Below are 13,763 nucleotides of genomic sequence, written 5' to 3' on the forward strand. Positions count from 1 at the left end.
ACATGTTCCATGAGCTGAAAAGCACTCTTCTAAATAAATTATATACAAGTTAATAAGAGAAACACTCAAGAACACAATTCCAAATATAATGAGAAGGAATAAAGATACATCCACCAACATCTTATCTCTGAAACCAATTGAATTGATTTACCACAAGAAAAATAAATATAGATTTATAAATTCCATTTTGAATGAAAATGGAGAGAACTTACAACCCCAAATAATACTTCCTTTTTTAAAAAATATTTTTTTATTGATTTCATAGGGGAAGGGAGAGGAAGGGAGAAATAGAAACATCAATGATGAGAGAGAATCATTGATTGGCCACCTCCTGCACACCCCAGACTGGGGATGAAGCCTGCAACCCTGGCATGTGCCCTGACTGGGAATCAGACCATGACCTCCTGGTTCATAGGTCAATGCTCAACCACTGAGCCACACCAGCTGGGCCCAAATAACACTTTCTATGAAGAACTTCTGCCAAGTCCAGTGAAACTGGAACCAAATTGAGGGAAGATGCTGACAGTGTCCCATGATGACAGCTCATGAGCAGAGCAGACAAATACAACTTTTCTAAAGTGCATGATATACTCAGAGGAACAAAATCAAAGATACCTTGTTTGTAACTAGATCCACCATATGTATGAGACTGCTCCTGAGAAAGAGAACTGCGCACCTAGAAAAGAAAAGCAGAATTAAGACATAGTTAAAGTGTTCCTGAAAAATAAAAGAAAATTTGAATCTGGCTGGGGCCAGGGGATAATTTCAGTTTTGCAAGTTGAAAAAAGTTCTGGAGATTGGTTGTGCAACAACATAAATGTACTTAACACTATTGAACTGTACCCTTAAAAATGGTTTAGATGGTAAATTCTATGATATATGTATTTTACCACAAAAATAACTAAAATTAATAATAAAAATGTGAGCCCTAGCCGGTTTGACTCAGTGGATAGAGCCTTGGCCTGGGAACTGAAGGGTCCCAGGTTTGATTCTGGTCAAGGGTACATGGCCAGTTGCAGCCTCAATCCCCAGTAGGGGGCATGCAGGAGGTAGCCAATCAATGATTCTCATCAATGATGTTTCTATCTCTCTCTCCCTCTCCCTTACTCTCTGAAATCAATAAAAATATTTTTAAATAAATAAATAAATATAAAATAAAATAAAAAATGGGAATCTACAGATTGAAAGGAAAAACAGATTCAAAAAGACAAATGCTGAGAACTGGCTTAATAAAATTTCTTATATTCAAATTAAAAAAAGAATCATTAGAAAGAGAGAAGGAGATTAAGTACAAAGTTGCAGATGTAAAATAGGTCACAGGATGTAAAGTACAGCCTAGGGAATACAGGGAATATAACTACGTAGGGTGACAGGTGGATATTAGACTTATTGTGGTGATCGTATTGTAAGGTATAAAAATGTTTAATCACTCTGTTGTACACCTGAAAGTATTATCATATTGCATTTCAACTATAATAAAAAATTAAAATTTATAAAAGAGAATCATTTTGCATTCAGGCCAAACTATCAGCCTACCTACTGAGGAACTGAGGGGGAAGAATCTACACTAGTAAAAGAGAAACATGGTAATTAGTGTACGACCGCTACCCTTCCCATTGGCTAATCAGCATATCCTTATGCAAATTAACTGTAAGCCAAGATGGTGGCCGGCAGCCATGCATTGAAGCGAACAGGGAGGCTTGTTTGCTCCAGTGATGGCAGACTCCAACGTTCCCCGCCTAACTTGCCGGCCTCTCAACTGCAACTCTCAGCAACTATGTTGCAAATATAGAAGCTAAACCAAACCCCAGAAACCGGCTTTCAGTCAGCCAGGCTTCAGCCAGCCAGACCGCAACATCGTATCAATGTTTTCAGCAGCGAGGCCTCAGAGCTAAAGCTGGCCCAGAATTTAAGAAAAAAAGGAGCAGTTGGGAGCTTTAGTCACCCGCCAGCAGGAAAATGGCCCTCAGTCCCTCAGCCAGCCTGGCCAGGCACCCCAGTGGGGACCCCCACCCTGATCAAGGACACCCTTCAGGGCAAACCAGCCAGCCCCCACCCATGCACCAGGCCTCTATTCTATATAGTAAAAGGGTAATATGCCTCCCAGCACCGGGATCAGCGGAGCAGCGAGGCTCCTGGCACCTGGATCAGCGTGACAGGGGGCAGCGCCCAAACCCCTGATCGCCCTGCGGCTCTGTGTGTGTGACTGGGGGCAGGGCCACAACCTCCCTATCCGCCCTGCTCTGTTTGTGACAGGGGAAGGCGCCCCAATCCCCATATCAGCCCTGCTCTGTGCCTGATAGAGGGGAGCTCCCCGATCCCCTGATCGCCCTGCGGCTCTGTGTGTGACAGGGTGCGGTGCTGCAAGCCCCCTGCCCCCACGGGCCCTGCTCTGTGTGTGACAGGGTAGAGCCATAACCTTTCCATTGGCCCTGCCCTGAGTGTGACAGTGGCGGTGCCCCAACCCCCTGATTGGCCCTGCTCTGTGGGTGATAGAGGGTGGCGCCCCAACCCCCTTCCACGGGCCTTGCTCTGTGTGTGACAGGGTAGAGCCATAACCTCTCCATCGGCCCTGCCCTGAGTGTGACAGGGTGCAACGCCCGAACCTCCTGATCCCCCCTGCTCTGTGTGTGACAGGGGCCGGTGCCCCAACTCCCCTATCGGCCCTACTCTGTGAGTGACAGGGGGGAGCTCCTCAACCCCCTGATTGGCCCTGCTCTGTGCATGACAGGGGGGAGCTCCTCAACCCCCCAGATGGGCCCTGCTCTGTGAGTGACAGGGGGGAGCTCCCCAACCCCCTGATCGACCCTGCTCTGTGAGTGACAGGGGGGAGCTCCTCAACCCCCCAGATGGGCCCTGCTCTGTGAGTGACAGGGGGCAGTGCCCCAACCCCCTGATCGGCCCTACCCTGAGCATGACTGAGGGTGGCATCGAAACCTCCCAATCCGCCCTGCTCTGTTCATGACAGGGGGCGGCGCCCCAACTCCCCAATCGGCCCTGCTCTGAGCCTGACCAGGGGCTGCACCTAGGGATTGGGTGTGCCCTCTGCCACCCGGGAGCAGGCCTAAGCCAGCACGTCGTTATCTCCTGAGGGGTCCCAGACTGTGAGAGGGCAAAGGCCAGGTTGGGAAACCCCCCTCCCACCCCCCCCAAGGCAAAAATTATTGTGCACCGGGCCTCTAGTCTTATATAATAAAAGCCTAATATGCTAAGTGTCTGGTCGACCAGTAGGCCATTCAACCAATCAAAGCGTAATATGCTAATTATATGCTAAGGCTGCTCAACCACTGGCTATGACATGCACTGACCACCAGGGGGCAGACACTCAGACCTGTAGGTTAGTTTGCTGCTGGGGTCCAGCCAATCCGAACTGTGAGAGATGGGCCAGACACACCCTGGAGCCCTCTCACAGTCTCTCCCCAGCTGGCCAACCTCCTGGGTCCCTCCCCAGCCCCGATCGTGCACAAGTGGGGTCCCTCTGCCTGGTCTGCACCCTCTCACAATCCAGGACCCCTTGGAGGATGTTGGAGAGCTGATTTCGGCCCAATCCCACAGGCCCACACAAATTTGTGCACCGGGCCTCTAGTATATATATATTCAGGCTGGCTTCAAACTAACACTAAAAGGGTAGAGAAATCCTTACAAAGTCCTCTAGAAGAAGGAAAATGAGACCCAAGCATTTTGTACTTCCTCAAATTATTTTACCAGTCTAAAGGTGACAAATATTTTCAGCATGCAAAAATTCAAGACATTCCATTCCTATGACCCTTAAAAAAAAACCTATTACATTATAAACTCTAGCTAGTCAAGAGATAAATGGATAAAATGAGATAAAAGGATTAGCTGAAAGTGCCATCCCCTCCCTCTGCCTGCTGGAACCGCCTGCTCATCGGCCCTGCCCCCTCACCACCCACAGACAGGATGTTCCACTGTTTGGTTGATTTGCATATTACACTTTTATTATATAGGACTAGAGGCCCGGTGCACAAAAATTTGTGCACTCGGGGGGAGGGGGGTCCCCCAGCCCAGCCTGTGCCCTCTCACAGTCTGGGACCCCTCCTGAGATAACGACCTGCTGGCTTAGGCCTGCTCCCGGGTGGCAGAGGGCAGGCCCAATCCCTAGGTGCAGCCCCTGGTCAGGCTCAGAGCAGGGCCGATTGGGGAGTTGGGGCGCCGCCCCGTCATGCACAGAGCAGGGCGGATCAGGAGGTTGCGATGCCACCCTCAGTCACGCTCAGGGTAGGGCTGATTGGGGGGTTGGGGCACTGCCCCCTGTTACACTCAAAGCAGGGTCAATGGGGAGGTTGCGGCGCCACCCCGTCACACACAGAGCAGGGCCAATCAGGGGGTTGGGGCGCTGCCCCCTGTCACTAACAGAGCAGGGTGCATCAGGGGGTTGAGGAGCTCCCCGCTGTCACTCACAGAGTAGGGCCGATAGGGGAGTTGGGGCACCGCCCCGTTACACTCAAGGCAGGGTCAATGGGGAGGTTGCGGCGCCACCCCCTGTCATGCACAGAGCAGGGCCAATCAGGGGGTTGGGGCGCTGCCCCCTGTCACTCACAGAGGAGGGCCCATCAGGGGGTTGAGGAGCTCCCCGCTGTCACTCACAGAGTAGGGCCGATAGGGGAGTTGGGGCACCGCCCCCTATCACACACAGAGCAGGGCGGATCAGGGGGTTGGGGCGCTGCACCCTGTCACACTCAGGGCAGGGCCAATGGGGAGGTTATGGCTCTACCCTGTCACACACAGAGCAAGGCCCGTGGAGGGGGGTTGGGGCGCCACCCTCTATTACCCACAGAACAGGGCCGATCAGGGGGTTGGGGCGCCACCACTGTCACACTCAGGGCAGGGCCGATGGAGTGGTTATGGCTCTACCCTGTCACACACAGAGCAGGGCCCGTGGGGGCAGGGGGGTTGGGGCACCTCACCCTGTCACACACAGAGCCACAGGGCGATCGGGGGATTGGGGAGCTCCCCCCTATCAGGCACAGAGCAGGGCTGATCAGGAGGTTTGGGCGCTGCCCCCTGTCACGCTGATCCCAGTGCCGGGAGCCTCGCTGCTCCGCTGATCCCGGTGCCGGGAGGCATATTACCCTTTTACTATATAGGATAGAGGCCTGGTGCATGGGTGGGGGCAGGCTGGTTTGCCCTGAAGGGTGTCCTGGATCAGGGTGGGGGTCCCCACTGGGGTGCCTGGCCAGTCTGGGTGAGGGGCTGAGGGCTGTTTTCCTGCTGGCAGTTGACTAAAAGCTCCCAACTGCTCCTTGTTTTCTTTTTTTTTTTTTATTCTGGTCCAGCTTTAGCTCTGAGGCCTCGCTGCTGAAAACATGGATACAATGTTGCGGTCCGGGGCTGACTGAAAGCCAGTTTTGTTTAGCTTCTTATTTGCAACATAGTAATAGTTGCTTAGAGTTGCAGTTGAGAGGCCGGAAAGTGAGGTGGGGAACGTTGGAGTCTGCAGTTCCTGGAGGAAGCAAACCTCTCTGCTCGCTTCAGTGCACAGCTGCAAGCCGCCATCTTGGCTGACAGTTAATTTGCATAAGGATACGCTGATTAGCCAATGGGAAGGGTAGCGGTCGTACGCCAATTACCATGTTTCTCTTTTATTAGTGTAGACTAGAGGCCCGGTGCACAAAAATTTGTGCACTCGGGGGGGGGGGGGGTCCCCCAGCCCGGCCTGTGCCCTCTCACAGTCTGGGACCCCTCGGGAGATAACGACCTGCTGGCTTAGGCCTGCTCCAGGGTGGCAGAGGGCAGGCCCAATCCCTGGGTGCAGCCCCTGGTCAGGATCAGAGCAGGGCCAATTGGGGAGTTGGGGCGCCGCCCCGTCATGCACAGAGCAGGGCGGATCGAGAGGTTGCAATGCCACCCTCAGTCACGCTCAGGATAGACTGATTGGGGGGTTGGGGCACCGCCCCCTGTTACACTCAAGGCAGGGTCAATGGGGAGGTTGCGGCGCCACCCCCTGTCACACACAGAGCAGGGCCGATCAGGGGGTTGGGGCACTGCCCCCTGTCACTCACAGAGCAGGGCCAATCAGGGGGTTGGGGCACTGATCCTGTCACTCACAGAGCAGGGCCCATCAGGGGTTTGAGGAGCTCCCCGCTGTCACTCACAGAGTAGGGCCGATAGGGGAGCTGGGACACCACCCGCTGTCACACACAGAGCAGGGCGGATCAAGGGGTTGGGATGCTGCACCCTGTCACACTCAGGGCAGGGCCAATGGGGAGGTTATGGCTCTACCCTGTCACACACAGAGCAAGGCCCGTGGAGGGGGATTGGGGTGCCACCCTCTATTACCCACAGAACAGGGCCTATCAGGGGGTTGGGGCGCCACCAGTGTCACACTCAGGGCAGGGCCAATGGGGAGGTTATGGCTCTACCCTGTCACACACTGAGCAGGACCCGTGGGGGCGGGGTGTTGGGGCTCCTCACCCTGTCACACACAGAGCAGGGCCGATCAGGGGGTTGGTGCGCTGCACCCTGTCACACACAGAGCTGCAGGGCAATCGGGGGATTGGGGAGCTCCCCCGCTATCAGGCACAGAGCAGGGCTGATCAGGAGGTTTGGGCGCTGCCCCCTGTCACGCTGATCCCAGTGCCGGGAGCCTCGCTGCTCCGCTGATCCCGGTGCCGGGAGGCATATTACCCTTTTACTATATAGAATAGAGGCCTGGTGCACGGGTGGGGGCCGGCTGGTTTGCCCTGAAGGGTGTTCTTGATCAGGGTGGGGGTCCCCACTGGGGTGCCTGGCCAGGCTGGCTGAGGGACTGAGGGCTGTTTTCCCACTGGCAGTTGACTAAAAGCTCCCAACCGCTCCTTGTTGTTTTTTGTTTTTGTTTTTGTTTTTTTATTCTGGGCCAGCTTTAGCTCTGAGGCCTCGCTGCTGAAAACATCGATACAATGTTGTGGTCCGGGGCTGGCTGAAAGCCAGTTTTGTTTAGCTTCTTATTTGCAACATAGTAATAGTTGCTTAGAGTTGCAGTTGAGAGGCGGGGAACGTTGGAGTCTGCAGTTCCTGGAGGAAGCAAGCCTCCCTGCTAACTTCAGTGCATGGCTGCCGGCCGCCATCTTGGCTGACAGTTAATTTGCATAAGGATACGCTGATTAGCCAATGGGAAGGGTAGCGGTCGTACGCCAATTACCATGTTTCTCTTTTATTAGTGTAGATACTTTGGACCCTGCTCTGTGCATGTGTGCTTAGGAGGTGCGTCAGTGCAAAGGAAGTCAGAGCGAGCACCTGTATCTCCCATTCCATCTTTCTCTTGGCTTCTTGCCTCACACACCCTCCCTCTGCTGTCACTTCTAGGGAGTGGGTAGCAATTGACCAGAAGAGGGGCTAAAGACTCCAATCAGCAGTTTCCCAGGCCAGTCCTACTACATCAAAGAGAGAGCAAGGGAACCCTGCAAATGCAGGCTGGGTGTAGGGGGTCCTGGAGTCCAAATGACTGCAAAACAGAGCTAGTTACGGCAAATGGAGGTCTGGCTGGCCCACTGGGCCCCTATAACCCCAGCACTGCCCTGAGAAAACCGAGCTGGGCCTGGCATGTGTGAAGTGATATGGCTGGGGGTGTGGGGGTGCAGAGGAGGTTATTTTGGGAGGTAACACGGGAAGGGACCATGTGAAATCCAGGCCAAAGAAGGGCTGCCTGGGAGAAGAGGCAACTGAGGGTTACGGCTGACCCTTTACAGGAGAGGCTGACCATGGGGTCCCCAGAGAAGCAGGCATGGATTGCATGGGACTTTCCAGTTGTTCATTTTAAAGCGAAAGGAACACATCTCTAGCCCTGGTCCCTGCTGAGACCTTCCCTTAGAATTTCCTGTCCTTTGTCTTCCCCACCCCAGTTCTTCTCCTCCCCACTCCCCTCCCCCCCCCCCTCAGAATGTCCAGCCCTCCCCTCCCCAGTGCCCTGGCACCTCTCCTCTAACTATCCAGTGGCCCCCAGATCTGGCATAGCGCCCACAGCTCCTATGAATATTCTGTCTCCTTTACTCTCTAGTATTGATTGACATCCTGGTCCTACATCAAACTAGTAAGTTCTTCACATAGTCTAACCCCCATCCCTTCAGTTACAGCAGATTATTTCATATTCTGCCAAGAGTGAAAGTGGAAACCCACGCCATCTGTAAGCAAGCCACCCCACCAAGGAGTTTCCCTCTCCATTCCCCAGCATCCTCTTCTTGCAGGCCTTTCACCTGCTTCTCCATCCCCATAATTTAGCAAGCAGAACCAGAAATCTGTTTCACAAGCACTCTTGGCTCACCACCCCCGTTACTCCTCCTGCTGAGTCCCAGATGGTCTTCTCTCCCTGGGCCCTGCACCCACTGCCATCAGCACTTGGAGAAGAGGCCCTGGTCTCTGGAGACCCTCTAAGGTGTTCAGTCCCCTTCCCTGCCACCCAGGGAGCACAGGACCTGTGCCCACACCCACACCTGGGCTCCAAGTTTCCACCTCCGCCCTAATGTCTTCTCTCAGGGGAAAGTCCCTCTCCACGTCTGGCCTTAATCCTTCCTGCTGCATACCCAAACCCCCTGTCCTGCTTTTCTTTAGGAGACAACCCCCTTTCTCATGAAAGGAAATGAAATCTTTCCCGTTTGCTGCCTCCTCTCATGGGCAGGGCCCCTCCACCTTCCCAGCCCTAAACCCTGCCAGACTTGGAGAAGTTCTTGGTAGCTGCTCGCCACATTCCCCCCTGCCCAGAACTCCAGGGACACCAGCACAGGCGCCTGGGCTGTCCACCAGGACTGGCGCCGGCCACACACCCCCCCCTAGGGGTGGGGACCCCCGCCGCCAGCGGTGCAGCCACGAGGGGGTAAAGGCTAGGGGCCAGGGGGAGGGAGGGGGCTGTGAGGGGCGGTGCGGAGCCAATAGGCGGCTGCAGAGTCCTGGAGGCCCCGAGCTGGGAGCGCGGAGCCAGGAGCTGGGAGCTGAGCGCGCCGGGCTGGGGCCTGGCAGGAGCTGAGCGGAGCAGAGAGGGAGCGCGCCCGCCCCAGCCCCGAGTCCCGCCGCCTTCCCCGCCACAGCGTGGGCCAGCGGCCACCGCCCAACCATGGAACCGGACAACAGCCCTCGGAAGATCCAGTTCACGGTCCCGCTGCTGGAGCCGCACCTTGACCCCGAGGCTGTGGAGCAGGTGCGGAGCAGGGCGGGACGGCAGGGGACTCGCCCAGCCAAGGACAAGGGACCCCAGGACTGTGTGATCCGAGATCCCTGCCTGGTCCTCCCGGAGCAGTGCGCCTCTAAGGCCGGATGCGCTCAGTTTGGGCGTCTTCCACCCCCTCCCCCACGTGGGAGCCACACATCCCTACCCTTGCTTCTTCTACAGGGACTGAAGGACCAGAGCCTCTCCTGGAAGCTCATCCCCACCAGAGTTGCTCTCTGCCTCCCCAGCCCCGGGGGAGGGGGCTGCCTGAGGACAGGACCTCTCTGGCCTTCGCCAGTCTGGGGTCCTCCACCCAGCCAACCCCGCGGGTTTCTGAGCTCTGCGGGGGCGCCTTGCTGAAGGGTCCCTGCTGCCTCTGGGGAGAGGTCCAGGGAGAGGGGAGGTAATGGAGGGAGCCTGGTGCTGTAGGTGTTGGAGTGGAAAGAGCAATAGCCTGCCCAGTGCTCTCCTAACTAGGAGCTAGACTACTGGATCCCAGAGAGTGAAAACCCGAAGGGCTGGGGAACACTGAGAGGGCTGGGGCTTTGGGGAGAATGAAGTATAGTAGCAATCATCTCAGGTGGAAACTGTAGTTTCCCTTTAACCATGCTGTTTGGTTTAACAATAGAAAAGTTATTTTGATCTTATAAATCATCCCATTGGACATGGTCCAGTAGGGAATGTGCTAGGGGCAGGGACCGTGGCATAGAAAAATTACTGACTGTCTTAGAAAAACAATGTATTATGATTAAACCCAGCCAGGTGTAACCCCGTTTTTCTCCCATTTGTACTTGTGAAATTTTTGTGCACTTTTTATCCTGCCAGTACTAGGAACAGCTAACGAAACGCTTTATAGTTGCTGTAAATAAAAGCTTTGCTGTACCCTTGGTCACTACTGCAGCTGCGAGGCTCTCTGCGAAGAGGTATGCGCTGTAGTCAGCTGGCCAGCTTAAGAAAGGCTCTTAAATTTAAATTCTGAGTTGGTGGTCTGTCTCACTGATTGAACCCATAACATTTGGAAGCTCCAGCGAGATTTGAACTCGCAAGAAATCTGGTATACAGTGGGCGGTGGTAGTCGCCCTAGACCGCCCAAAGGAACCAAGCTGAAGACCAAGCTGCCAAGGAAGCCACCCAAAAACCAGTGGGGCCTTTACAAGACGAGGAAATGGCAGAACAGAAGCAAGCTACCAGAGGACCAAATGGTTGGTAGACTCTACCAGATGGCACAATGTTCGTCCCAGGGGCTCTAGGTCGGACTTTGGTTGCCCAGTTGCACCAGGCTTCCCATATATGTGTCATCAAGACTTCTGAACTTTTGTGAGGCAGGTCACAGGTAAAATGCAAGGTAAGGGGGTCCCCCTAGGAATTTAGGCCCAGGGAAACTCCCCAGGAGAACATTGGGAGGTAGATTTCGCCAGAAACCAGTGAAAACTGGACCTACCTCCTGCCCTTTGCCTACTTATGGGCCAGGTGTACCACCAACCGGGAGGGGTTCTCTCTTTGAAATCATGTTTGGTAAACCTCCCCCTATCCTACCCAAAGTTAGGGGAGGAATTAAAAGCTCAAAGTCATAACCATTCCTTGCTCAAGTCCTTGCAGGCTCTGCAGTATAGCCAGAGAGCCACCCATAAGCTTGTTCGAGACGCCATGCCGGTGCCCACCTTGGACCCTGTACATCCTTTCCAGCCTGGGGACTCGGTATTGGCAAAGAAGTTCATTACCCAAGGACTCACCCCAAATTGGAAAGGATGATACACTGTCGTCCTGCTGACGGCATCCAGACCTGGCTATACCACTCCCAGCTCCTGCACCAGGAAGCGGCCTGGATCGTAGCAGCCAGCGGCCTCACCCATGAGATCCCTAGCCTGAGCTCCACTCAGGCCAGGAGGAGGCTCAACGCCAGCAAGAGTGGAACTGGGCTTCAGTGAGGACAAGTACTGACGGGGACCATGGCACTAGGGGACTTGGTAACTGTAAGAACATTTTTGGTAGCCAGTGAGAAAGTCCAGGGCCAAGTGGGGCTACATGTGCTAGGGGATAGGAGAGCAAGAACAAAATAGAGAATCCCCATAAAAGAAGTGGGGGGCAGTACAATTCCCTAACTAATAAGGATGAGTCCATGATTTCACTCATGTACATAAAACTAGTGGGGAATGAAGTATAGTAGCAGTCATCTCAGGTGGAAACTGTAGTTTCCCTTTAACCCTGCTGTTTGGCTTAACAAGAGAAAAGTTATTTTGATCTTATAAATCATCCCATTGTACATGGTCCAGTAGGGAATGTGCTAGGGGCAGGGACCATGGCATAGAAAAATTACTGACTGTCTTAGAAAAACAATGTATTATGATTAAACCCAGCCAGGTGTAACCCCGTTTTCCTTCCATTTGAACTTGAGAACTTTTTGTGCACTTTTTACCCTTCCAGTACTAGGAACAGCTATCGAAACACTTTGTAGTTGCTGCAAACAAAAGCTTTGCTGTACCCTTGGTCACTACTGCAGCTCCAAGGCTCTCTGCGAAGAGGTACGCGCTGTAGTCAGCTGGCCAGCTTAAGAAAGGCTCTTAAATTTAAATTCTGAGTTGGTGGTCTATCTTGCTGATTGAACCCATAACATTAGGGGTGGTCCCGTCTGCAGACTGAGGCTCCCTTGGCTGCAAGTCTGGACACGTGGGTCCTTTTTTTCCCAACTACTGCCCTTTGGAGCAAGAAGTGGGGGGTGGCATGGAGAGAACAGCACTGGGAAGCCACAGACAGGGGCTTCAGAGGGACTGGGGTTCAAGTTGAGAGACAGGAAGGGGAGAAGAACTGTGCTGGCCTTTGCTAGAGGGGTGGGAGTCCAGAGCCTGGCCCAGCCTCCTGGCCTGGCCTATTTTTAGCTCTGAGCAGCCTGGCAGAGGCAGCAGCAGCCTGTGAGAGTGTGTGAGCAAGTGTGTGTCTCAGAGACAGTGAGTGTGAGTGGAGAGGGTGACCACCCGTGGTCACTACTACAGCCTGTTTGCCAGATAATTGTTCATTTCTCCATCTCCTTTGTGTCCTCTGTCCATTTGCCTGGGCATCGCTCTTCCTAAAGAATATCCATTCCCACAAGGTCAGTTCCCTACTTCCCCCAACTGGCTGCCAGGGCCCTGCTGGCCTCCCCACCTGAAAAAACACTGGCCTTTCAGGAGGGGCTGACAGAGTGTTCCTTCTGTTGATCCAGCTGGTTGGTAGAACAACGTCTGGATGGGAAGGGGAAGGGAAGGTACTCACTCTCTCCCTATAACTTCAGCTTCCCAAGTGTGGGTAGCGGTTAGGTCCCTGGGTCCTCTTCCTCTCTCTGGCCTGGGGGAGCCGCATCTCCAGATCTCTGAGGTGGGACAGTAGAGGGAGGGACTGTGGGGAGAACTCCAAGCTCCTGAGGATGAGGAGGGTGGAGAGCCAGGAGCATGGGGAGTGTTTGCTGGGGTCACGAGAAAGGCTATTGTGCCTACAGGCAGGGAACTAGCAGAGATAACCTCGGAGCCAGGAAGAAAGGGCCCATGAGTGTGGTATGTGGGGGTTAGGAGTGGTTTCCAGCAGATATGACTTCCATTGGCACAAACAGGTATCACTACGTGAGACCTGCCTCAGTGTGGTGTCAGAGGAGGCAGGTGCAGCGTGTGTTGGGAGTTGAGAGGGGAGGCCAGCTGGTTCAGGGGCATAGGGGCAGAGGAGAAGGGTAAGGCCATGCTAAGGACCCAGAGGAAAAATGAGAGCAGGGCCTTGAGCCTGCTTTTCTCTAATCTTCAGAAATCTGTCTGCCAAGCCTGAAATTTTACCTGCAGTCTAACCCCAACCCCTCCTGCTGTGTTAGCCACGTGTGCAGGCAAAAAGCTGCAGGTTTGGCAGGAGCTCCTATCCCAGACTGACAAGGGAAGGCAAAAAACGCTCCGAAGGTCTGCATTAGGGAGCACAGGGTGGCAGGGGGTATAGGGTGCCCACAACTACCAGGTCGTTGGCGTGACAGGTTTGAAGATAAATCAGAGGCAAAGGCACCAAGTGTCCTTGAGAGCTAAGATTTGGGATGTGTGGAAGAAAGAAAAGAGCATAGTTCGGGTGTCTGGGAGGTGCTTTGGGAAGTCTGACTTTGTTCCCTCACCATTCTCAAGGACACTGAGTGCTTAGAAATCTTGTCCAAGACAAGGAAATTGGCTAAGGAAGGGATCACAGAACCCTGCTGCCCATTCAAAGTCTCCCTCTAACGTTACCACCTCCCACTAATCCGCATGCTCCCTCTCTCCCTGTCTCTTTCACAGCCAGCCCCCTCCCGCAGAGCAAGAGAGAACTGGAGAGGAGTCCCCTCCTAGGAGGAGGATGGCCCCCACCCACATACAGAAGCACACATGCCTGCCTGCTGGCACCCTGCACATTTGCACCAGGAATGGCTAGAGATGGACTCAGCTAATGTTTTTGCGGTGCACGCATATATGCGGCGTGCACACACATGGGACTGGTAATGCCAGGGAGCTTGAAATGTCACCAGAACAGAGGCCAATGGATTATCTTGAGAAAAACTGCCCTACCTCAACACACCCCCATTCTGTGCATCCCATTTCTTCTTTGGGGAGAGTCTGCCTCTCAGATTGACACTGCCCCTCTTCCT

At 53.9% G+C, this 13,763-nt stretch overlaps 1 protein-coding gene across 1 annotated transcript in view; it reads left to right on the forward strand.

The window, feature by feature from the left end:
- Positions 1 to 8,964: 8,964 nt before the first annotated feature.
- The window catches only part of LOC139005481 (extracellular glycoprotein lacritin-like), a 44,042-nt gene continuing 39,243 nt past the window's right edge, over positions 8,965 to 13,763 (forward strand). Inside the window, exon 1 of the transcript XR_011470677.1 lies at positions 8,965 to 9,133. The gene's annotated coding sequence lies outside the window, so the exon portion shown is untranslated. The remainder of the gene's footprint in view (positions 9,134 to 13,763) is intronic.

This window comes from Myotis yumanensis, unplaced genomic scaffold (genome assembly GCF_028538775.1).
Source record: "Myotis yumanensis isolate MYYU_CA2020_CCGP unplaced genomic scaffold, mMyoYum1.0.hap1 SCAF_3, whole genome shotgun sequence".
Lineage (NCBI taxonomy): Eukaryota > Metazoa > Chordata > Mammalia > Chiroptera > Vespertilionidae > Myotis > Myotis yumanensis.